Here is a 27363-nt window from a genome sequence, read left to right on the forward strand (position 1 = left end):
CAAGGTCACACAGAAATTGGCAGAACCAGGATGAAGTGTAAAATGTCTTCCAATTCTGGCCAGGCTGGGAGCTCCCTGACATCCTAACTCTTTCGTGTTCCATGATTGGTTGGTGGGGCTGTTTAAGGGGATGTTCCTGGGGCCTCGAGATGGGTGGGTCTTTATTCTTGGTGTGTGAAACGTTGGTATGCAGCTGGATTGTTGGATCTGGGGTTAATTAGAACTGCGGGGTCTGAAGGTTGGTTGGCTGTGTAAAATGGTTCTAGGACAGGTTCTGGAATGGAGGGAGAAAAAGGTTCCTGAGCGTGAATCTTCGAGGGAGTGCGGTTGAGGAGCTCAGAACTGCTAAGGCTATTCTACTGAGGTCTGTTTTCTTGGTGTGGGACCTTATTTTGGGCGTAGAAAAAGAGGCTGCTTTTGAGTTTTTCTATGTCTTTCTAGTTGTGTTGAACTTATCTTTTTTTTTTTTTTGCTGTTAAGAGTCACGTGGGATTTAATTAATTTGACCTCGCTCCAGAACTTGAGCAGCTTATTAAAAGTACTTTCCGTTTGATTGTTGCAAATCCAGAATTCGCAGTAAAGCGTTGGCTTTTTTTTTTTTTTTAATCTGAAGTAGGCAGTCTGCAGATTCTATTCTCTGGCCTCTATTTCCTTGTAAAATTCTTATTTAACCTCAAGTCAAGGGTGTTAAATAGGGAGAAGAAACTCGTTCATTCCAGTAGCAAGGATCAGCTCCTTTTACACGTATCTGATACCCTTTCTCTCAGAAAACACTTCTTACTGAGCACCTACAATGTGCTGGGCTGTTCTAGGCAGTTGGGAGATAGCAAGGAAAAAAAAACAGATTGAAAAACCTCTCTATGGTTCTTACATTCTAGTAGAGGAAGACAAATAATAACCGCAATACGTATGCTAAATATGTAGTATGTTTAGTGCTATTGAGAAAAACGAATCAGGGAAGAGAGGATGGAGAGTTTTGCAAGGTTAGCAATTTTCAATAAGGTGGTTGAGCAAGGCTTCACAGACACCGTCGTGGCATTTGTGTAAAGATCGAAAAACTTTGTAAAAACTCTTTTAGGTCCTGTGTGGGCTGAGTCCTGGGTTATTTTTGAAACACCTCATTCACATAGTGGATAGTTGGGACATATGTTTAGGAGAACTATAGGAAGATCCAGGGATTGATTAATGTCTGTAATGTTACTTGTATTAAATATCATTACTGAGGACTGTTGTGTTATGACATTATACAGTACTCAAGCAAACAGTGCCTTTGCCATCTGGACATGTACACTCTGAAAGTTCTATAACTTACCTTATGCCTTTCCAAATTGTGTTAAAATTTTTGCTTGTTTTTTAAAATTCTTCTGTAATCTGAATATAGACTAAAACACCCATCATATCAATCATCTCCTTGTCAAGGGACAACTCAAATCTCTTTTGTATATGTTTTTGAGCTCCTTGCAGGCACTGGCTTCTTAAAATATAAACCAACAGAAGGTACTTTGATTTATGAGAAATCCTTTTCCTGGAGGACACTCTCCTCCCCCTCCACCCCCCACCAACACACACACACATTGAGCAAGCAATTGGGGGAATGTTCTAACACTGTGTTACAGCCTTTCTCAAATTGTACTGTGGTTTCCCATTCAAGGTTATAATTAGTACAATTATTTGTTATATTAAAAATTATACAGGTTGCTACAATCTCAAGTTACTCTTTTAATTCTTCAAGGGATAAGAAACTAAAGCATATGCATTTTTATAAAGAGCTTTATGTAAGTATGTTTTACATACCATAAAGTTCACCCAATCTAAGTGTACAATTAGATGAGTTTTGGTAACTTTACTGAATGGTGCAACCATCATCATAGGTCAGGTTTAGAACATTTTCATTATTACAGTAAAATCCCTCATTCACATTTACAGTTAATCCTTGTTCTCACCCCCAGCAAACTGCTAATCTGTTTTGTCTATATACATTTGGTTTTTCTGGACACTTCTTATAAATGGAATCATTCAGTGTGGGTCTCTCATGTCTGGCATGACATCATAACATGCCAGTAGCTTGTTCTTTTTTATTGCTGAGTAATAGTCCATTGTGTGGAAGTGCCATATTTCTGTTTGTACATGTACCAGTTGATGGACATTGTTTTCAGTTTTGGGCTAATACACAGATAATACCACTGCAAAGATTTGCAAGTCTTTATGTGGATATATATTTTCTTTCTTCTTTTTTATTAAAGTATCATTGATATACATTTCTTATGTTGGTTTCAAATATACCACACAGTGATTCAGCAGTTACCTATATTATTAAATCCTCACCCCCTCTAGTGTGGTCACTATCTATCAATATAGTAAGATGTTACAGAACCATTAACTGTATTCTCCATGCTGTACTACTGTCCCCATGACCAATTTATGTTGTGATTGAAAATTATTGTGCTCCTTTATCCCCTTCCCCCTTCCCCCCACCCACCGCAACTCCTGCCCCTTGATAACCACTACTGCCTTCTCAGAGTCTATGAGTCTAGTGCTGTTTTTTGTCCTTTTGTTTTGCTTTGCTTTTATATTCCACAAATAAATGAAATCGTATGGTGTTTGTCTTTCTCCATCTGGCTTATTTCACTCAGCATAATACCCTCTAGATCCATGTTGTTGCAAAGGGCAGGATTTCTTTTCTTTTTATAGCTGAATAATATTCCATTATGTATATGTACCACATTTTTTTAATCCATTCATCTATTGATGGACACTTAGGTTGCTTCCATATCTTGGCTATTGCAAATAGTGCAGTGATAAACATAAGGGTGCATATGTCTTTTCAAACCAGGGATTTTGTTTTCTTCAGGCAAATTCCTAGGAGTAGAATTACTGGGTCAAATGGGATTTCTATTTAGTTTTTTGAGGAACCTCCATATTACTTTCCACAATGGTTGCACCAATTTACATTCCCACCAAGAGTGTAGGAGGGTTCCCAGATATATATTTTCATGTATCTTGGGTAGATACCTAGGATTAGAATTGCTGGGTCATATCATAGTTTTATGTTTAGCTTTTTAAGAAACTATGAACTATTTTCCAAAGTTGTTGGGCCATTTTATAATCCCACCAATAACCTGTGAGGGTTCCTGTTTCTCCACATCTCCACCAATATCTATAATTGTCCATCTTACAGCCATTTTAATGGGTGTGAAATGGTATCTCATTGTGGCTTTAATGGCATTTCCCTAATGACTAGTGAGATTGTACATATTTTCATGTACTTGTCATCTTGAGTGAGATGTGTGTTTATATATTTTGCTCATTTTTTGATTGGGTTGTTTGTCATCTCATAAATTGAGTTATAAGAATTCTTCATAAATTCTGGATGTAAGTCCCATATTAAATATGTTTTGTAAATATTTTCTCCCAGTCTCTTAAGTTGATTTTTCATTTTCTTAATTGTGTCTTTTGAAGTATAACATTTTTGAATTTTCATGAGGTCCAATTTATCAAGTTTTTCTTTTATGGACTTTGTTTTTGGTATTATATCCAAGAAACCTTTGTGTTAGGTCTCAAGGATTTTCTCTTATGTCATCTTCTAAATGTTTTATTGTTTTCTCTCTTACAATTAAGTCTCAGATCCATTTTAAGTTAATTTTTGAGTATGGTATAAGATGAGGGTCTAAGGTCAGTTTTTTAAATACAGATATCCAATTGTCCCATCACCTTTTGTTGAAAACACATGCATTTAAAGTTGTTATAGATTTAGACTTTGTAAAGTTAATTTCTACTAAAAAAAAACCTTAATAGTAGTGGATTTAGTTTTATATGGCTATAAAAACAAGTGGAGGAGTGAGGAGCATTTTATGTACCTTCTCTATTAACTGTTATGCTAATTATAAACTGAAAATTTAACTTAAGTTGTATCAATTTATGGATGAAAGTTAGATACAATAAGCAAATTTGAAAAGGTATAGGTTTCATTTAATAGTGCTAGTTTCAAGTTATTTTTAAAAAGTATATAGAAATCATTCTCTGTTGATAATTAAAATGTTCTAAACTGAATTTTCTCTTTCATTATTCTATAGTATTGTTAGATTACTAGAGGGTTGCTCATGGAAACATTATGCCTGCTGAGTGTTTAAAAGTACTGTTTTTTATCTATTTAATTTTTTTCTCTGTATTGATTGTTTTGGTTCTTAGACTTTGCAGGGGAGGGTAGAACTGCTGTTCAAGAGTTCTTGTAATTGGATTTGTTCAGTTTTTATCTAAATAGGGAAGGTGATAGAAATGCTGGAAGAATAGATCTATTGTTTGTATTATACAAAGACTGCTTGAAGAAAAAAAATTGTAATGTAATGCTAATTATTTAAAAAAGAATCTGTATTTTCAAGGTAAAGACCGATAGATTAGGTTTATAAAATAATTACTCTTCATTGGAATTGTACACTAAGGGATACTTTGTAATCACCCTTAGCCTCTTTCTAGCCAGCAAGGTCTTATTAAGGAATTAACTATTTTCAAATAGTTAAGTGAATGGATCACAGAATTGGCTTTCAAGAAATTTTTTAACTCACAGTGTTACCTTTTTCCTTTTTTGAAATATAAATACCAAGTCCTAAATGATAAATTGAATTTTGGACAACCATCTGGTCAATCAGTGGAACTGAAGACTTCTGCCTGTGGTATTTTGGACCCTTGCTGGGATTGTTTTGATTCTCATGTGTTGTCAAGGCCTTGACAAGACATTTAACCTCTTTGGACCTTGTTCTCTTCTTTTCTTAAAGCAAACACTAGAACATGTAACCTGTCAGGTCCTTTACAACTTTATCATTAAACTGAGTTTTAAAGATTTAATTCCAGTGGGTGTGTTTAATGGCTCCTTTTAGTTTAATAGAAACTTGAATTACTGAAGACCAGAGTTGAAACATAGATGTTATATAGAAAAAGAAAAGGAAACACATTTGTAATACTTGTGTTAAAAGCTAAAATTTGATTAAGTTTTTACTATATTCAAATTACTATAGATGCACCTGGTTTTATTTATTCCCAGAGTAATTATGAGTTTGGTATTACCTCCATTTTACAAATGAAGGAATTGAGAATCAGATACTTCAGGTAACAGTCACAGGCTAGTAAGTGGCAGAATTGGTCATCAAATTCAGGGTTCTCTGACTCCAGAGATGGTGCCATATGGAATGTAAAGTTACAAAGCACAGTATGTTACCTTGTGAGTTTCAGATTTACAAGGACCTCATTTTACACATCCATAGATATTTATCACGGATTGAAAAAATTAGATTTAAATGCCTTTATTTTAGCCCATATTTGAGAGAATCAAAGTTTTTTTGGAAGTCTGTATGGTTAAATTTGTTTTTATATTCCTAACTTTTGCTCTTATACCTCAATCTATTCCAATTCTTATTTGATGAATGTACTGAATTCTGACAATTTTAACCCAGATTTCTTAGAAATACAAGGTATTTCAGTTTTTTTTCTTACTTTGACTAAAGATTACCGGTAAGTTTTAGTAACCAGACTAAAGAGAATTTATAACAATTATTTGGTGTCCTAGATGGGATATTGGTTTAAGAGGAGGGTATTACTATATAACTAGTAATGGATTGAAATTAAAATCCAATATAACTCCTAACATGTCTGTGTAAATTGGATTTTAATTCCAATCCATTACTAGTTATATAGCTTTGGGAAAAGCATGGAACTTCTCAGAGCCTCTGATTCCTCCTTTCTAAAGTGGCAATAACAACACTTGGATTATCTAACTTTTAGACTTTTTTTGAGGATTAAATGCGAGTTGAAACACATAAAATGGCTTTAAAAAAGGTAATTTGAAATACAAATAGATGATGGATGGCACTGATGTGGAGACAACTAGATGTATGGCCCTGGGAGGAAATTCTGCACCTTATGTGAGGTGTTAATGAGTGTTTGCTGTGTTTAGAAATGCCTTCAATTCTGACAGCAATAGTGATACAACCATAATAACCTGCCCCTATTTTTTAGTTGCCTGTATTGAAGGAAGTTCTGTATGAACACTTTCTTTTTGTTATATGATACTTAATTTTCAATGCTTATATTAACGTGCAGTATCCTTTTATTTGGCTAAGTCATGTAATTTTATTTTATAAATATGAAAAATGAATAAAATAAGAATGAAATTGAAATAAATAATAGTGAATGTTCATATAAGTTACTAGCTGAACTGATTTACTTCTGAAATTGTGCAAATTTGAAACAAATGTTAAAACAGTAGTTCCAAATAAACTATATTTCTTCTCAAATACTAGAAGATTGATGTTTGAATAAAAATCAATTCCAGTCATCTTTCTCAGGTAAATGATAGGCTATTTAGATTTTTTTGCTGACAATGTCATTTCTATGATTTTAACATAAGTAATTTTGTTCTTAATTTCTGAATGGATTCTGTTTATTTTGTGTAATAGTTGGCTCTCAAAATATATTTTCCCATGGGAAACAATATTATAAATGGTAGGTTCAGAATAAGTTCACAAAGGTAAATGGTATATAGTATAAAGAACACTGGATTTGGAAGACCTGGTGTGGAACTTCTGCTACATTGTAAACCAAATGTTTGGCCTTAAACCAAAGTCACTTGATTTATAAAAGGGAGAATACCATATGTTCTCTTTTACTGTTGTGTCTTTTACACCTCCATGAGAAAATGTAGGTGAAAAGGTACCGAAAAATACTTGCTACTCATCTTTATGTACTTAGGTCCAATTAGGTACTTAAGCCCATAATTAACCTGAACTCTGAGAATAATCTGTGATCTGGTTCTGCGACCAGAAATTTATTTGATGAGGGGAAGGAAGATTTTATTAACATCTTTTCTGTTTTTCCCAGGTCTTCTTTCCTATTTCATTTGAATATATTCAGAAAACTCTGATTCTCTGTAAAGAATGTTTGCTTTTACTACCCTGTCCTACATACCACTCTCAATGCACACATTCAAACATGTAACAGGTGTATATTCCAGATCCTGTGGTAGCAATCATAGAACGCATGAAAGAAGGTGAAAGTTGGGAAAGCGTGGGCAATATGAGCAACAGCTGGCAGTTTTATGTATGGGTCATCTTAAGGCCCTATTTACAATAGAACCAAAATAATAAAGTTCACTTTTTTAAAACTACATAAAATGCACTTTGAGCTAAAAATGCCTTTTACCAAACTTCTCCTAACATGTCTATGTAAATTAGAAAGGATTTATGTAGTTTGATCCTATACTGAGGTAATTACCTGTTTGTGGACTTTTTCCCCTTTCTCATGCTGACACAGCACTGCTTTAGTGTTTTGTGAAAACGTGCCAAAATATTCACTCATCTTGTGGTCCTTGTTAGCTTCCCTTGAAGCATTTGGTAGTGCTTTGTAATGATGATACTACCCTATTTATTCTTCTGAGATTCCTGTGGATTCCTTGATGATAGAGAAAATATTTTTCAGAGGAAGTAGTTAATTTTTTTAAGTCAAGCAGATATTTAATTTGATGTAGGAGAAGATCTAATCAACACTCCTTTAAGAGAGAATGAATAAGTGGTGGGCACAAGACCCCTTAAATATTGAATGTGTTATCAATATGAGAGGAAATCTATCTAGAATATTTATTAGGTGAAAATATAAGAGAAAGCACCTTGAATCAGATTGAATAAGTTTTTATGATTTAAATAATTGAAATGCATATTCGTAATGTGTTTATTTTGAAATGTGATGAGCCATTTTATTTTTAGTATGGTGTTATTAAGGAAGGAATTTCGAGCAGCTCTTATTGCTGCTAATAATAGAAACCTTCACCCCTTCCAGGGAGCAGTATTCTTGCTTAGGTGGGGTCTTCTGTTTAACAATGTCTGCCTTTGATAAATTTTACCACATTTCTTTAGGTGGTGCCTTTTTTATTTTTTGGAATCTTTAATTCTTTTAAAATTTTCCCTCTTTTTTAAAAACAATCTTTTATATGATTAAAGATAATTATATCTTGCAATATGTCTGATTCTGAATGCCAGTGTATCAATTTATTAAGATACTTTGTTTATTCAGAATCTTTCTTCCTATTTTATTGTTTTATGTTCTATTAAAAACATGTTAAGTAATATGTTCTCATTTAATATCTCAATTTGTAAATTATAGATTAGTTATAAAGTTATCTATCATAACTAAAAATAAATTTAAGAATTTAAATATGCTATAACTTTTTTTTCTAACCTTTTTTATTTATTTTATTTATTTAATTTGGTATCATTAATATACAGTTACATGGTCAACATTGTGGTTACTAGATTCCCCCCATTATCAAGTCCCCACCACATACCCCATTACAGTCACTGTCCATCAGCGTGTAAGATGCTAGAGTCACTACTTGTCTTCTCTGTGCTATACTGGCTTCCCTGTGCTCCTCCCCACATTATGTGTGCTAATCGTAATGCCCCTTATTCCCCTTCTCCCTCCCTTCCCACCTCCCCTGATCCCCCAGTCCCTTTCCCTTTGGCAACTGTTAGTCCATTCTTGTGTTCTGTGAGTCTGCTGCTGTTTCGTTCCTTCAGTTTTTGCTTTGTTCTTAAGCTCCACAGATGAGTGAAATTATTTGGTATTTGTCTTTCTCTGCCTGGCTTACTTCACTGAGCATAATACCCTCTAGTTCCATCAATGTTGCTGCAAATAGTAGGATTTGTTTTCTTCTTATGGCTGAATAATATTCCATTGTGTATATATACCACATCTTCTTTATCCATTCATCTACTGATGGACACTTACGTTGCTTCCATTTCTTGGCTATTGTAAATAGTGCTGCAATCAACATAGGGGTGCATATGTCTCTTTGAAACTGGGATCCTGCATTCTTAGGGTAAATTACTAGAAGTGAAATTCCTGGGTCAAATGGTATTTCTATTTTTAGTTTTTTGAGGAACCTCCATAATGCTTGACACAATGGTTGAACTAGTTTACATTTTCACCAGCAGTGTAGGAAGGCTCCCCTTTCTCCGCATCCTCAACCGCATTTGTTGTTCCTAGTCTTTTCTGTGTTGGCCATCCTAACTGGTGTGAGGTGATATCTCATTGTGGTTTTAATTTGCATTTCCCTGATAATTAGTGATGTGGAGCATCTTTTCATTTGCCTGTTGGCCATCTGAATTTCTTCTTTGGAGAAGTCTCTGTTCATATCCTCCGCCCATTTTTTAATAGGATTATTTGCTCTTTGGGTGTTGAGGCGTGTGAGTTCTTTATATATTTTGGATGTTAATCCCTTATTGGATATGTCATTTACAAATATATTCTTCCATATTGTAGGATGCCTTTTTGTTCTGCTGATGGTGTCTTTTGCTGTACAGAAGCTTTTTAGCATGATGTACTCCCATTTGTTCATTTTTGATTTTGTCTCCCTTGCCCAAGGAGATGCGTTCAGGAAAAAGTTGCTCATGTTTATATTCAAGAGATTTTTGCCTATGTTTTCTTCTAAGAGTGTTGTTGTTTCATGACTTACATTCAGGTCTTTGATCCATTTTGAGTTTACTTTTGTGTATGGGATTAGACAATAATCCAGTTTCAATCTCTTATGTGTAGCTGTCCAATTTTGCCAACACCAACTGTTGAAGAGGCGGTCATTTTCCCATGGCTATATCCATGGCTCCTTTATTGTATATTAATTGACCATATGTGCTTGGGTTTATATCTGGGCTCTCTAGTCTGTTTCCTTGGTCTATGGTTCTGTTCTTGTGTCAGTACCAAATTGTCTTGATTACTGTGGCTTTGTAGTAGATCTTGAAGTCAGGGAGCATAATCCCCCAGCTTTATTCCTTCTTAGGATTGCCTTGGCTATTAGGGGTCTTTTGTGGTTCCATATGAATTTTAGAACTATTTGCTCTAGTTTGTTGAAGAATGCTGTTGGTATCTTGATAGGGATTGAATTGAATCTGTAGATAGCTTTAGGCAGGATGGCCATTTTGACAACGTTAATTCTTCCTATCCATGAGCATGGGATGTGTTTCTATTTATTGGTATTTTCTTTAATTTCTTTCATGAGTGTCTTGTAGTTTTCAGAGTATAGGTCTTTCACTTCCTTGGTTAGATTTATTCCTAGGTATTTTATTCTTTTTGATGCAATTGTGAATGGAATTGTTTTCCTGATTTCTCTTTCTGCTACAGTTCATTGTTAGTGTATAGGAATGCAAGAGATTTCTGTGTATTAATTTTGTATCTCACAACTTTGCTGAGTTCAGATATTAGATCTAGTACTTTGGTGTGTATTCTTTTTTTATTGTATTATTAAAGTATTATTGATATACACTCTTATGAAGGTTTTACATGAAAAAACAATGTGGTTACAACATTTACCCATATTATCAAGTCCCCACCCATACCCCAGTGCAGTCACTGTCTATCAGTGTAGTAAGATGCCGCAGATTCACTGTTTGCCTTCTCTGTGCTACACTGTTTTCCCTGTGATCCCCCACACCATGTGTACTAAGCATAATACCCCTCAATCCCCATCTCCCTCCCTCCAACCCGACCTCCCACACCCCTCCCCTTTGGTAACCACTAGTCCCTTTCTTGGAGTTTGAGTCTGTTGCTATTTTGTTCCTTCAGTTTTGCTTCATTGTTATACTCCACAAATGAGGGAAATCATTTGGCACTTGTTTTTCTCCGCCTGGCTTATTTTACTGAGCATAATATCCTCCAGCTCCATCCATGTTGTTGCAAATGGTAGGATTGGTTTCTTTCTTATGGCCAAATAGTATTCCATTGTTTATATGTACCACTTCTTCTTTATCCATTAATCTACTAATGGACACTTAGTTTGCTTCCATTTCCTGGCTATTGTAAATAGTGCTGCAATCAACATAGGGGTGCATATGTCTTTTTGAGTCTGAGAAGTTGTACTCTGGGTAAATTCCAAGGAGTGGGATTCCCAGGTCTAATGGTATTTCTTATTTTTAGTTTCTTAAGGAACCTCCATATTGCTTTCCACAATGGTTGAACTAGCTTGCTTACATTCCCACCAGCAGTGTAGGAGGGCTCCCCTTTCTCCGCATCCTCACCAGCATTTGTTGTCCTTAGTCTTTTCGATGCTGGCTATCCTTACTGGTGTGAGGTGATATCTCATTGCGGTTTTAATTTGCATTTCCCTGATGATTAGTGACATAGAGCATCTTTTCATGTGTCTGTTGGCCATCTGAATTTCTTCTTTGGAGAATTGTCTCTTCATATCCTCTGCCCATTTTTTAATTGGGTTATTTGCTTTTTGGCTGTTGAGGCATGTGAGTTCTTTATATATTTTGGATGTTAACCCCTTGTCAGATATGTCATTTACAAATATATTCTCCCATACTGTAGGATGCCTTTTTGTTCTGTTGATGGTGTCCTTTGCTGTACAGAAACTTTTTAGTTTGATGTAAACCCATGTGTTCATTTTTGCTTTTGTTTCCCTTGCTAGAGGAGATGTGTTCAGGAAGAAGTTGCTCATGCTTATATTCAGGAGATTTTTGCCTATGTTGTCTTCTAAGAGTGTTATGGTTTCATGACTTACATTCAGGTCTTTGATGCATTTTGAGTTTACTATTGTGTATGGGGTTAAACAATAATCTAGTTTCATTCTTTTGCATGTAGCTGTACAGTTTTGCCAACACCAGTTGTTGAAGAGACAGTCATTTCCTCATTGTATGTCCATGGCTCCTTTGTTGTATATTAATTAACCATATCTGGTTGGGTTTATATCAGGGCTCTCTAGTTTGTTCCACTGGTCTATGGAACAAATTCTGTTCTGTTCTTGTGCCAGTACCAAATTGTCTTGATTACTCTGGCTTTGTAGTAGAGCTTGAAGTTGGGGAGCGTAATCACCCCAGCTTTATTCTTCCTTCTCAGGATTGCTTTGGCTATTCGGGATCTTTTGTAGTTCCATATGAATTTTAGAACTATTTGCTGTAGTTCATTGAAGAATGCTGTTGGTATTTTGGTAGGGATTGCATTGAATCTGTAGATAGCTTTAGGCAGGATGGCCATTTTGACAATATTAATTCTTCCTATCTATGAGGACAGGATGTGTTTCCATTTATTGGTATCTTTAATTTCTCTCATGAGGGTCTTGTGGTTTTCAGAGTATAGGTCTTTCACTTCCTTGGTTAGGTTTATTCTAGGTATTTTTTTCTTTTTGCTGCAACTGTCAATGGAATTGTTTTCCTGATTTCTCTTTCTGCTAGTTCATCATTAGTGTATAGGAATGCAACAGATTTCTGTTTATTAATTTTGTATCCCGCATCTTTGCCAAATTCAGATATTAGATGTAGTAATTTTGGAGTGGATTCTTTAGGGTTTTTTATGTACAATATCATGTCATCTGCAAACAGGGACAGTTTAACTTCTTCCTTGCCAATCTGGACGCCTTTTATTTCTTTGTGTTGTCTGATTGCCCTAGCTAGGACCTCCAGAACTATGTTGAATAGGAGTGGGGAGAGTGGGCATTCTTATCTTGTTCCCAATCTTAAAGGAAAAGCTTTCAGCTTCTCGCTGTTAAGTATAATGTTGGCTGTGGGTTTATCATATATGGCCTTTATTATGTTGAGCTACTTGCCCTCTATACTTACCCTCTATTTGTTGAGAGTTTTTATCATGAATGGATGTTGAATTTTGTCGAATGCTTTTTCAGCATGTATGGAGATGATCATGCGGATTTTGTCCTTTTTATTGATGTGGTGGATGATGTTGATGGATTTTCGAATGTTGTACCATCCTTGCATCACTGGTGTAAATCTTACTTGATCATGATAGATGATCTTTTTGATGTATTTTTGAATTCTGTTTGCTAATATTTTGTTGAGTATTTTTGCATGTATGTTCATCAGGGATATTGGTCTGTAATTTTCTTTTTTTGTGGTGTCTTTGCCTGGTTTTGGTATTAGAGTGATGCTGGCTTCATAGAATGAGTTTGGGAGTATTCCCTCTTCTTCTACTCTTTGGAAAACTTTAAGGTGGATGGGTATTATGTCTTCACTAAATGTTTGATAACATTCAGCAGTGAATCTGGTCCAGGGGTTTTGTTCTTAGGTAGTTTTTTGATTACCAATTCAATTTCCTTGCTGGTAATTGGTCATTCAGATTTTCTCTTTCTTCCTGAGACAGCCTTGGAAGGTTGTATTTTTCTAGAAAGTTGTCCATTTCTTCTAGGTTATCCAGTTTGTCACCATATAATTTTTCATAGTATTCTCTCATAATTCTTTGTATTTCTGTGGTGTCCATAGTGATTTTCCTTTCTCATTTCTGATTCTGTTTATGTGCATAGACTCTCTTTTTTTCTTAATAAGTCTGGCTAGGGGTTTATCTATTTTGTTTATTTTCTCGAAGAAGCAGCTCCTGCCTTTATTGATTCTTTCTATTGTTTTATTCTTCTCAATTTTATTTATTTGTGCTCTAATCTTTATCATGTCCTGCCTTCTACTGCCTTTGGGCCTCATTTGTTCTTCTTTTTCTAGTTTTGTTAATTGTGAGTTTAGACTGTTCATATGGGATTGTTCTTTCCTGAGGTGGGCCTGTATTGCAGGTGCCTTTTGTTATTTTGGCAGGAGTGTGGTGATGGTAGGGGTCAGAACATATGTGTTTTTGATGACTCTCCTGACTCTCAGAGTAAAGGCTCTTGTTACAAATGGGTAAGGGGGGTTGACAGCTGACAAGGCCCTGTTTGCTGATACATACACATGGTATCCCTTGGCTTGTCATATATATTCTAGGTATAGATATAGTGTTATCCAGACATTCTTAACCTTTTATTGAATTGTATCACATATGCAAAGAAGGACATAGATTCCAAGTGATTTTTTTCATAAATCCTCAGTTTTTACATACTGAACATACCCGAATATAAGCACTACTTGGAGACACAAAAAAATGACCACTGTCCCATAAACCCCTACTTGTGTCCCATTTGAGGAACTTTTTCCATTCTTACCAAGGGTAACCACTATCCATGGATTAGTTTCAACTGTTTTTAAACTTTATAGGAGCAGTTATGTTTGTGTCTGGCTTCTTTTACTTGAGGTTATGTCTGAGATTTATGTGTGTCATTGAAACATGTACCTGTAATTTGTTCTTATTGCTGGTCAGTACTATGTTGACACTACCTCTGTATTACTCTGTTCTATTATTGATGGACATTTGGGTCGTTTTTACTCTTTGGTGATTATAAATAATGTTGCTTTGAACGTTGTTGTCCATATCTTTTTTCTATTTCTAATATATCACTACTTTGGATAAACATACATATGTATCAGATTTATAAGTATTTTAGAAATACTGTTTTTCCTATTTCCTATTTGGATTTTGTCATTTGTAGGGCCAGTTTTTGAGTTACGTACCCTGGTTTTCTAGAAAGTATCATATTCATTTCCATTTAAGTTAATTCGAATCTGTGTGCAGTACTGTAACAGATACCCACTAATACAATAGTAGAGCTTCAGGTGCTTTCATTTCTGGTGTAGAGTTATGCTTTCGAGCTTTACAGTGTTGTAACTACACAGCATACTGCTTTTTAAAAGTGATCTTGAAAATACTCATTTAGGATGATATTCTACATCATTTGTAATATTCTTCAGGAATACTTATATCACCATATCCTTGATAAATATTTTTCTTAATCTGATTCCATTAAATATTTTCTCTTGGCTAATGATCAATACACGTTTAGGCAATTGTGTCTTTTGTACATAGTTATTTGTTGTTCAGAGTATTTAGACAATGCCTTCTTTGTTTTTTGTCATTTAGAAAATTATTTGAAGGTGCCTTCTTATGAAAGGTTATGAGAATTTGAATTTGAGAGTAATTTCTTTTTTCGGAAGTATAACTTTTAGTTTAAAAAATAGGGTTGTATTTGGAATATATAGTATATCTTTGAAGAAAGGACTTTTGTTGTATTGTTCTTTTCAGGCCATCTGCTGTTTCCAGTCTGTTTATTAGTCATTTTTAGTAGTGGCAATAGGACTCTTCAGGACTATTAGGAAATGAGACAAGAGCAAACTTTTTCCCCCCCTGAGAATTGCTCTGGAGATAGCAAGATAATTTGAATCATAGCTGTAGTATTAATTTCTTATATGAATTTTGGGTAAGTTGCTGAAACTCTGTGAACTTCAGTTTTCTCCATAAAAACCCTTGTAGAGTTTAAATAAGAAAATGTATATTAAGTACTTAACACAAATGTACACACACATACATACGTATGTACAAAGTGCCTGGTAAGTAGTAGGCACTCATTATTATCACCATTATTTTTATCTGCTTTTCAGAAACATCTTTCTTTCTGTTGATATCATAGCTACTTTTCCCCAAATTACTTCACTTCCTAAGCCCCAGAATAGTCTGGGCCTTTCATCCTGCTTTTGGAGACCCAGTCTGGCTAATTCACTTCCTGCAGCACCCTGTGCTTTTCCATTTCTTAGATCTTTGCTGCTGAAGGCATATGTCCATAGACCAGCAGAATTGAGAACTTTTTATAAAGCTCTCAAAGTACCCAAGGACTTTTTCTGTGTACATTCCCGTTGGTTATATACTTAGGCATGGAATCACTGAGTCAGAGTGTACATGTTCAGTTTTAGTAGTTACTATGTGTTTTGCACCAATTTACACAGTTCTCAAGAGTTTGCTCTACCAGTTTACATCCTTACCAGCAATATAAAAGTTCCAGTTACTCTGTATTCTCACCAGTACTTGGTATTGTCTGTCTTTTTAATTGTGGAAGTGGTGGTGATGGGTATGTTGTGGTGGTGTGTTGTATTGTTTTAGTTTACATTTCCATGGTAACTAATAATAATGAGGACCTTTTCATATGTTTATTGACCATCTATATCTTCTCTTTTCCGAATTATATAACCAATACTTTTCTATATTTTGGGGTTTCTGGAATCTAGTACCACATAGGATTCCTTGGGATTTGGCATTTATAGATAATGCATCTTTGACAAATATTTGTTGGTTTGCCTCAGGTATGAGAGATTAGCACACCCAATTTTCATTTTCCTCTCAAACTGTAGTACTAGTAGAGTATGCAAACTAAATTTTAAAAATTCAATTCAATTCAATTCAATTTAATTTTTAAAAATTAAGGTATCATTGATACACACTCTTATGAAGGTTTCACATGAAAAACAATGTAGTTACTACATTCACCCGTATTATCGAGTCCACCCCATACCCCATTGAAGTCACTGTCCATCAGTGTAGTAAGATGCCACAGAGTCACTACTTGTCTTCTCTGTGCAACACTGCCTTCCCTGTGACCCCCCCACACCATGTGTACTAACATAATACCCCTCAATCCCCTTCTCCCTTCCTCCCCACCCGCCCTCCCCCACCCCTTCTCTTTCGTAACCGCTAGTCCTTCTTGGAGTCTGTGAGTCTGCTGCTGTGCAAACTAAATTTTATGTTCAAGCAATGAAAACATTAGTACCAGTCATTAGTTTCATCCATATAGGAAATATATAGTTATTGAAAGTCAGTTATATGTCCGTTACTGTTCAGATGCTGAAGATAGAAAGATAAATGAGACAGAAACCCTGCTGTGAAGGAGCAGACTGGTTTAAAGAGGGAGATCAATAACAACAACAAAATAGGTAATTACAGCACTTAAGTGCAACCATGGAGAAGAGCTGTGGGGAGTGTTTTGGAGGGTCATAATATATGAATACCATGATTTCAATGAGATAAAAAGCTTTAAATGCCCCCAGAAAAGCTTAAAGACAAATTTTGTATATAGCTCAGGGACTTTTATGGGCTTTTTACTCTTTATAGGAAATATTGTATGTAGCTACTGGTCCTGTGTGATATATGAAGTTAAATAGATTCTTTTTGTGGACTTAAGCTTTCTCTTCCCTGACATAGTTCAAATTATTTTACAGTATGTCTGTAACCTTTACAACTCTGCTTTGTTTGGACCTAGAAGTACAATTCAATCCTAAAATAATTAGTACTTAATTATTAAATGTTCCATTTCTTTGTTTTATCATATATAATAATCTAAATTATAGCATATTAAAGTTGAATGAGGAAATATTTTTAATGAACTAATATGGAATAATGTATAGGAAGAGAAGTGTTCTAGATTAATATTTCATAAAATTATAGGATCTGTGGTTTTGATAAAAAATGCTAGATTTCATTGGGAATGATACTGGAAATTTGAAAAATTATGTTCTTTGTGCAAAACAATCTTGTATTTGCAACTGCATAATACAGTTATATGAAGTCCTGCATCTTGTACATCAAGAAAAATGTGTCAGAGCTGGAAAGCATCCAGAAAATGGCAACTAAAATCAAGAAGCTAGAGTGGTTTAAAAGACTTACACCGTTTAGTGTAGAAAGATCCTTAGGGATATAATTAGAAACATCTTAGGAATTGGAAGGGGAACTTGATCTAGTCCAACCTGTTACTTAATGCAGTCATTTATCTTATGGTGATCCTGACAAAATAGCTGAGCTTCCTCTGTTTGAGTTGGACAATGCATACTTCCAAGTTTAAATTCTGGCTCTGCCATTTCATAGCTGAACAACTGTGGACAAATTCTGTGCCCTATTTTCCTGACTTACTAAATATTGCAGGGTGCTTTGCCCTGGCAATAGATGAAGACCACAAAGGACCTGAACGCCAACCCCTAACCAACTAGTACTGAGAGAGGAACTGAGAGTCAAGTAAGCATTAGTTGTTACACATCCTGTGAAAAATTATACTCAGAATACAGTGTTAGGAATTTTCAGTATAGGCTGGAGTGGTAAAAAATAGAGGTAAGGAGAGGCTTCAAAGAACAGATGACTGTTAGTTGGAAGAATTTGTATCAGTTATTCTCAGTTCTGCTTCTAAGACAATATAAATTTGTTACATTCATTTTTCTGTAATAGCAACTCTTCATCTTATCAAATATAAAATTCTAAAAGGTGTATGGATTTCTCTCAAGATTCCATAGCTTTTAAGAGTATTCCCTGTGATTCAGCTGTAATTTAGAAAAAACAAAATGAACCACTAATGGCTGGCAAGTTTGTAGAGCTCTTTAATTCAAGAAGTTGCATGGACACTAAGTTATAATTTATCCACATTAGTTCATGAATGGTAGTTTAGCCAAACTGGAAATTTGAAGTCAGTTCAAACCTTTTGAGTTTTAAAGTATTCTGGGTAGTGTATTACTTAGACTGAACTCTTCAACTGTGAATGGCAGAAATCTTCAAAGTAAGAGTGGCTTAAAAGTAGTATTTTGCTCTCTTGTAACAGTTTGAACAGGTGGTTCAGATTGTTGCTACGTCTGATGACATCAAAAGCTTGGGTGGCTCTCTTCTGTTTCTCCCACCCGCCTGACCCTGTCCTTGAGGTACAAGATGGAGGCTTTGGAATTCCAGTCTTCAGGACAGAAAGAAGGGTTGAAGAAGCTGCTAGGGACATTTCTGCTTACATGGCATTGGTCAAAACATAATCACATAACCACATGTAGTTACAAGAGATGCTAGGATGCAGTCTGTACTCGGGATAGCATTGTCCTGAGGTGTAATTTGGGAGTCTTACCTCTGGGAAGGAAGGGTGGAGTAAATACAGGGACAACCGGCAGTGTGGCAGAATACTTTGTTTACCACTTACTTAACCTTACTAAGAATTCATTAAGTAGCTTAGCTGTTCCATGGATCAATGCCCCTTATTTCTTTGGTCAAAATAGATATTAGTCTGGATATTTACTTAGATGCATTATAAATTATGGAGAATTTGTCCATCCTTGGTGGGTTTTTTTTTATGTTCTTTCTCATCTGTGTTCATTCTGCATTTACAAATAAGGTATTCTAACAATCTTCCAACAGATTTAGTACCATACAGACTTTTTGTTGTTGTTCCTTTAATGCTGATGTTTTTTCTTTCATTAGAACTTGGAGCCCTATTAAACCTTTCTTTTCATGTGTCTTTGAGCAACACATTCTGATATGTGGGAAGTACTCAGTAAATGTTTTTTTTTTTTGAGAGGGCATCTCTCATATTTATTGATCAAATGGTTGTTAACAACAATAAAATTGTGTATAGGGGACTCAATGCACAATCATTAATCAACTCCAAGCCTAATTCTCAACAGTCTCCAATCTTCTGAAGCATAACGAACAAGTTCTTACATGGTGAACAAGTTCTTACATAGTGAATAAGTTCTTACATGGTGAACAGTGCAAGGGCAGTCATATCACAGAAATTTTCGGTTTTGATCATGCATCATGAACTATAAACAATCAAGTCAGATATGATTATTCGTTTGATTTTTATACTTGATTTATATGTGAATCCCACACTTCTCCCTTATTATTATTATTATTATTTTAATAAAATGCTGAAGTGGTAGGTAGATGCAAGATAAAGGTAGAAAACATAATTTAGTGCTGTAAGAGGGCAAATGTAGATGATCTGGTCTGTGCCTATCGACTAAATATTAATCCAAGCTAGACAAGGGCAACAAAACATCCACAGATGCAGAAGATTTCTCTCAAAACAGGGGGGTGAGGTTCTAAGCCTCACCTCTGTTGATCTCCAATTTCTCACCTGATGGCCCCCCTGCGACTGTGCCTGTCTTAGGTTGTTCCTCCCTTGAGGAATCTTACCCTTCTCTGGCTAACCAGTCATCTTCCGGGGCCATACAGGGAAATGTAAAGTTGGTAAGTGAGAGAGAAGCATTATTGTTTGAAAAGGTTAACTTTTTACTTTTTTGCAGATTTATGCCCTGTGGCTTCTATGCCCAGCATTTGTCTTGAGGTATCTTTACCACTTGGAAGAATTATGGTACTCGGTAATTTTCGATATGAGGCACGAATTCTACTAAAGGGTTGTAATTAGGAAGGAAGAAGAAAAGCTATGGAAGTAGCAGACGGAAGGAAACATGGGAAGATTGATTATTTCTTTGACATATCTTCTTGTAGAGTAACATAAGCATGTATAGGTTTTAACAAACTACTAATTAAATTGCATACACACATTAACAGAATAGGAATACAGCTACATAACAAAAGCAGACCTACAATTACCAGCCATATCCAGTGAAACCAAGAAAACCAGTTAGGTACCCTAGGCATTTGTGAAAACTTATCAATGATATGATGGATATTGTCTAACTGAATTTGAATAGTTTGAGAAAAATAAGACAAATTAAAACAACACATTCCTGGGAACTGTTCACATCCCATATGTTCTTTTAACAGTAGATAGTCTATAGTCGCACGATTTTGGAGCACTGCAACTTGCACTTCGCCTAATTTTTGGTTGAGTTCCGACAGTATAGATCCAGTCAAATTTGTTGTTTTACTGTATGCACAGGCCAGCTTAGATATCTCCTTCTTCATTCCAATGGCAAGTCCAGGAACCAGTGGGATGAATGCAGCTACAACTGCAACAGCGCCAGGATCTTTGTTGAAGTTTTTTGATGATCATCTTCTGGAATGACTCTTCCAGAGGATGTTGATGTTGGAAGTTCTTCTTCATGCCATATCTTAATTCGTTTTCTAGGTAGCCAAATTAGGCTTTGATCCTCTGTATAAACACAAACAAACCCTTTGTCCACACTTTGATATGACCTTTATACCATTGTGAAGAACCTATTGGAGATCACCACACAGGAACTGCTTTTTTTTTTTTAAGAGAAAGAAATATTATCAGAAAAATGTACTTCCATAGCTGATCATCTGACACCCTTTAAAAGATCAAAATTAAGGATATGTAAAGCATGCATTAATCATTGATTTGCAGTTAGTTTTATCCTATCAGGAAGTAATCCCCCTTTTCTTTCTCTTTTTTTTTTTTGTTATCATTAATCTACAATTACATGAAGAATATTATGTTTACTAGGCTCTCCCCTACACCAAGTCCCCTCCACAAACCCCATTACAGTCACTGTCCATCAGCATAGCAAAATGTTATAGAATCACTACTTGTCTTCTTCAGTAAATGTTTTTAGATTGAATAAATAAATGGGGATAAAACCTTGATGAATCCAAGCCTTTCTTTCAATTACTTCCCTAGAAAAGTTTATGACTTTAATACACACAGAAGAAATTCTTGGTCTTAAATCTGTTTACATTCAAGATTTTTAGGACTATTCATTGAACTTTCAGGTGGAATGTGATTATGAGACAACAATTTGGATTTAATTGTAAGTAAGTAATTAAAAGGCTATTAAGCAATGAAGGCTAGTATAGTTCATCAGAAAGAGGAGGCATTCTTAATGCATTTGACTTTTTTTTTTTACTTCAGATGTCCAATTAGCTTATCAGGGTGCTAAACTGTTTCAAGAGATAATGCCATTTCTTTTCCACTGTTCCATGGGGAAAAAGTTCTTCAGGTATAAAGATATAAATCAGTCAGTTATTTCCTCAGATACCACAAAGTATATTTTAAAAAGGATCATTTTATTTCAGCTTTATTGAGGTATAATTGACACAACTGTAAGATAAAGTGTACCTCATGATGATTTGATATACATTGTGAAAGAATTACTAGAATTACAGCTAGTTAATTAACATCAATCACTTCACATATTTACACACACACACACACACACACACACACACAAAAGAACTTTTAAGTTCTCTCAGCAAATTTCAATTATATGATAGTGTTATCAACTATAATCACCATGTTTTACATTATATCCTCAGGTCTTATTCATCTTATAGCTGAAAATTTGTACCCTTTTACCTCTCCTTATTTCCTCCACCGCAGCAGCCACTTTTCTACTCTGTTTCTATGAGTTTGACTTTTTTTTAGATTCCACAAGTGATACTGTGCACTATTTGTTTACCTGGCTTATTTCACTTAGTGTAACATTTCCAAGGTCCATCCATGTTGTCACAAACAGGATTTCCTTGCTTCCTGTGGCTGAATAATATTCCACTGTGTGTGTGTGTGTGTGTGTGTGTGTGTGTTTATCTCACATCTTCATTTATTGATGCACAGTTAGGTAATTTCCATATCTTGGGTATTGTGAATAATGCTGCAATAAGCATGGAAGAGCAGATATTTTGAGATCCTGTTGTCATTTCCTTTAGATTTCTACTCAGAAGAGGATTGCTGGGTCATATGGTATTCTGTTTTTAGGTTTTTGAGGAACTTCCAGACTGTTTTCTTTAATGGGTGTACCAAGTTATGTTCCTACCAGCCATGCACAAGGGTGCTCTTTTCTCCATATCCTTGTCAATACTTGTTATCTTTCATTTTTCTTGACAGCCATTCTAATGGGTGAGGTAATATCTCTTTGTGGTGTTGAGTTGCATTTATTTCCCTGATGATTAGTGATATTGAGCACCTTTTCATGTACTTTTTGGGCATTTGTATGTCATCTTTGGAAAAGTGTTTATTCAGTTCCTCTGCTCATTTTTAAAACGAGATTGCTTTTTCACTGTTGAGTTATGTGAGTTCATTTCTAAAATTTTTGTTTTATCATTTGTTTATTTTTATTTTTTATTTGCAGTAATGAGTAACATCACCCAAGGCAATCCATGCATGTGTGAATTCTTTATATTTTTGGATATTAACCCTTTATCAGATATATCGTTTACTAGTATTTTCTCCCATTCCATAGATTGCCTTTTCATTTGCTGATGGATCCTCTATTGTGCAGAACCTCTTTAGTTTGATGTAGTCCCAGTTGTTTGTTTTTGCTTTTCGTTGTTGAATCCAAAAAAATCATTGCCAAGGCAGATGTCAGGGAGTCTATTCCCTATCTTTGTGTCTAGAAGTTTAATTTGGAAACTTAAAGTTTAAGTTTTTTGGATGTTAAATTTAAGTCTTTAATCCATTTTGAGTTGATTTTCTTTGTAATGTATAATATTAGGGTCTAGTTTCATTCTTTCGTATATGGCTGTCCAATTTTTCCAGCATCATTTATTGAAGAGACTGTCCTTTCCCCCACTGTATATTCTTGACTCCTTTGTTGTAAATTGGCCATATATGCACGGATTTATTTCTGGGCTCTGTATTCAATTTCATTGATTGATATGTCTGTGTTTTTTATGGCAATATACTGTTTTGATTACTGTAGCTTTGTAATATCATTTTTTTTTTTAAAATAATTATTTTTTATTGAAGGGTAGTTGATGCACAGTATTACATTACATTAGTTTCAAGTGTACAACACAGTGGTAGAACATTTATATACATAATTCTAGGTTCCAGCTATCACCCTACCAAGCTGTTACAATATCTTGACTATATTCCTTATGCTATACATTACATCCCGGTTACTTATTTATTTTACCATTGGAAGTCTGTCCTTTTTTTTTTTTTTTTTTTTTTTTTTTTGTGAGGGCATCTCTCATATTTATTGATCAAATGGTTGTTAACGACAATAAAATTCTGTATAGGGGAGTCAATGCTCAATGCACAATCATTAATCCACCCCAAGCCTAATTTTCATCAGTCTCCAATCTTCTGAGGCATAACAAACAAGTTCTTACATGTAGAACAAATTCTTACATAATGAATAAGTTACATAGTGAACAGTACAAGGGCAGTCATCACAGAAACTTTCGGTTTTGCTCATGCATTATGAACTCTAAACAGTCAGTTCAAATATGAATACTCATTTGGTTTTTATACTTGATTTATATGTGGATACCACATTTCTCTCTTTATTATTATTATTTTTAATAAAATGCTGAAGTGGTAGGTAGATACAAGATACCGGTAGAAAACATAGTTTAGTGTTGTAAGAGAGCAAATGTAGATGATCAGGTGTGTGCCTGTAGACTATGTGTTAATCCAAGCTAGACCAGGGCAATAAAACATCCACGTATGCAGAAGATTTCTCTCAGAACAGGGGGGGTGAGGTTCTAAGCCTCACCTCTGTTGATCCCCAATTTCTCACCTGATGGCCCCCCTGCGACTGTGCCTGTCTTAGGTTGTTCCTCCCTTGAGGAATCTTACCCGTCTCTGGCTAACCAGTCATCTTCTGGGGCCATACAGGGAAATGTGAAGTTGGTAAGTGAGAGGGAAGCCTTATTGTTTGAAAAGGTTAGCTTTTTACTTCTTTGCATATTTATGCCCTGTGGCTTCTATGCCCAGCATTTGTCTTGAGGTATCTTTACCACTTGGAGGAGTTATGATACTCGGTAAGTTTGATATGAGGCACGAATTCTATTTAAGGGTTGTAATTAGGAAGGAAGAAGAAAAGCTATAGAAGTAGCAGACGGAAGAAAACATGGGAAGATTGATTATTTCTTTGACATATCTTCTTGTAGAGTTACTTCAGCATATATAGGTTTTAAGCTACTACTTAAATTGCGCACACACATTAACATAACAGGAGTATAGTTACATAACCAAAGCATATCTGTAATTACCAGCCATCTCCAGTGAAACCAAGAAAACCAGTTAGGCACCTTAGGCATTTGTGAAAACTTATCTATGATATGGTGGATATTGTCCAACTGAACTTGAACAGTCTGAGAGAAATCAGACAAATTAAAACAACCCATTCCTGGGGACTGTTCACATGCCATATGTTCTTTTAACAGTAAATAGTCTGTAGTTGTAAGAGTTTGGAGCGCTACAATTTGCACTTCTCCAAATTCTTGGTTGAGTTCCAACAGTATAGATCCAGTCAAATTTGTTGTTTTACTGTATGCACAGGCCAGCTTAGATATCTCCTTCCTCATTCCCATGGCAAGTCCAGGAACTGGTGGGATGAGTGCATCTACAGCTGTAGCAGTGCGTGGATCTTTGTTGGGGTTTTTTGATGATCATCTTCTGGCATGAGTCTTCCAGAGAGTGCAGATGTTGGAAGTTCTTTTTCATATCGTATCTTAGTTCATTTTCGGGGTAGCCCAATTAGGCTTTGATCCTCTGTATAAACACAAACAGACCCTTTGCCTACACTTTTATATGCCCTTTATACCCTTGTGTAGAACTCGTTGGAGGTTACCACACAGGAACTGCCCTTTTTTTTTTTTTTTTTTTTGCTTTCTTTTTGTTATCACTAATCTACACTTACATGACGAATATTATGTTTACTAGGCTCTCCCCTATACCAGGTCTCCCCTATAAACCCCTTTACAGTAACTGTCCATCAGTGTAGCAAAATGTTGCAGAATCACTACTTGTCTTCTCTGTGTTGTACAGCCCTCCCCTTTCTCCCACCCCCCTATGGATGCTAATCTTAATACCCCCCTTTTTCTCCCCCCCTTATCTCTCCCTACCCACCCATCCTCCCCAGTCCCTTTCCCTTTGGTACCTGTTAGTCCATTCTTGAGTTCTGTGATTCTGCTGCTGTTTTGTTCCTTCAGTTTTTCCTTTGTTCTTATATTCCACAGATAAGTGAAATCATTTGGTATTTCTCTTTCTCCGCTTGGCTTGTTTCACTGAGCATAATACCCTCCAGCTCCATCCATGTTGCTGCAAATGATTGGATTTGCCCTTTTCTTATGGCTGAGTAGTATTCCATTGTGTATATGTACCACATCTTCTTTATCCGTTCATCTATCGATGGACATTTAGGTTGCTTCCAATTCTTGGCTATTGTAAATAGTGCTGCAATAAACATAGGGGTGCATCTGTCTTTCTCAAACTTGATTGCTGCGTTCTTAGGGTAAATTCCTAGGAGTGCAATTCCTGGGTCAAATGGTAAGTCTGTTTTGAGCATTTTGATATACCTCCATACTGCTTTCCACAATGGTTGAACTAGTTTACATTCCCACCAGCAGTGTAGGAGGGTTCCCCTTTCTCCACAGCCTCGCCAACATTTGTTGTTGTTTGTCTTTTGGATGGCAGCCATCCTTACTGGTGTGAGGTGATACCTCATTGTAGTTTTAATTTGCATTTCTCTGATAATTAGCGATGTGGAGCATCTTTTCATATGTCTGTTGGCCATCTGTATTTCTTTTTTGGAGAACTGTCTGTTCAGTTCCTCTGCCCATTTTTTAATTGGGTTATTTGTTTTTTGTTTGTTGAGGCGTGAGAGCTCCTTATATATTCTGGACGTCAAGCCTTTATCGGATGTGTCATTTTCAAATATATTCTCCCATACTGTAGGGATCCTTCTTGTTCTATTGATGGTGTCTTTTGCTGTACAGAAGCTTTTCAGCTTAATATAGTCCCACTTACTCATTTTTGCTGTTGTTTTCCTTGCCCGGGGAGATATGTTCAAGAAGAGGTCACTCATGTTTATGTCTAAGAGGTTTGTGCCTATGTTTTCTTCCAAGAGTTTAATGGTTTCATGGCTTACATTCAGGTCTTTGATCCATTTTGAGTTTACTTTTGTATATGGGGTTAGACAATGGTCCAGTTTCATTCTCCTAGATGTAGCTGTCCAGTTTTGCCAGCACCACCTGTTGAAGAGACTGTCATTTCGCCATTGTATGTCCATGGCTCCTTTATCAAATATTAATTGACCATATATGTCTGGGTTAATGTCTGGATTCTCTAGTCTGTTCCATTGGTCTGTGGCTCTGTTCTTGTGCCAGTACCAAATTTTCTTGATTACTATGGCTTTATAGTAGAGCTTGAAGTTGGGGAGTGAGATCCCCCCAACTTTATTCTTCTTTCTCAGGATTGCTTTGGCTATTCGGGGTCTTTGGTGTTTCCATATGAATTTTTGAATTATTTGTTCCAGTTCATTGAAGAATGTTGCTGGTAGTTTCATAGGGATTGCATCAAATCTGTATATTGCTTTGGGCAGGATGGCCATTTTGACGATATTAATTCTTCCTAGCCATGAGCATGGGATGAGTTTCCATCTGTTAGTGTCCCCTTTAATTTCTCTTAAGAGTGACTTGTAGTTTTCAGAGTATAAGTCTTTCACTTCTTTGGTTAGGTTTATTCCTAGGTATTTTATTTTTTTTTTTTGATGCAATTGTGAATGGAGTTGTTTTCCTGATTTCTCTTTCTGTTGGTTCATTGTTAGTATATAGGAAAGCCACAGATTTCTGTGTGTTGATTTTGTATCCTGCAACTTTGCTGTATTCCGATATCAGTTCTAGTAGTTTTGGGGTGGAGTCTTTAGGGTTTTTTATGTACAGTATCATGTCATCTGCAAATAGTGACAGTTTAACTTCTTCTTTACCAATCTGGATTCCTTGTATTTCTTTATTTTGTCTGATTGCCGTGGCTAGGACCTCCAGTACTATGTTAAATAACAGTGGAGAGAGTGGGCATCCCTGTCTAGTTCCCGATCTCAGAGGAAATGCTTTCAGCTTCTCGCTGTTCAATATAATGTTGGCTGTGGGTTTATCATAGATGGCCTTTATTATGTTGAGGTACTTGCCCTCTATTCCCATTTTGCTGAGAGTTTTTAACATGAATGGATGTTGAACTTTGTCAAATGCTTTTTCAGCATCTATGGAGATGATCATGTGGTTTTTGTCTTTCTT

The 27363-nt window shown here is 35.6% G+C and overlaps 1 protein-coding gene across 2 annotated transcripts in view; it reads left to right on the forward strand.

Moving 5' to 3' along the window:
- PRKAA2 (protein kinase AMP-activated catalytic subunit alpha 2) overlaps positions 1–27363 on the forward strand; it is a 65967-nt gene that overhangs the window by 638 nt on the left and 37966 nt on the right. The window lies entirely within an intron of this gene.

The sequence above is a fragment of the Manis pentadactyla genome, chromosome 4, assembly GCF_030020395.1.
Source record: "Manis pentadactyla isolate mManPen7 chromosome 4, mManPen7.hap1, whole genome shotgun sequence".
Lineage (NCBI taxonomy): Eukaryota > Metazoa > Chordata > Mammalia > Pholidota > Manidae > Manis > Manis pentadactyla.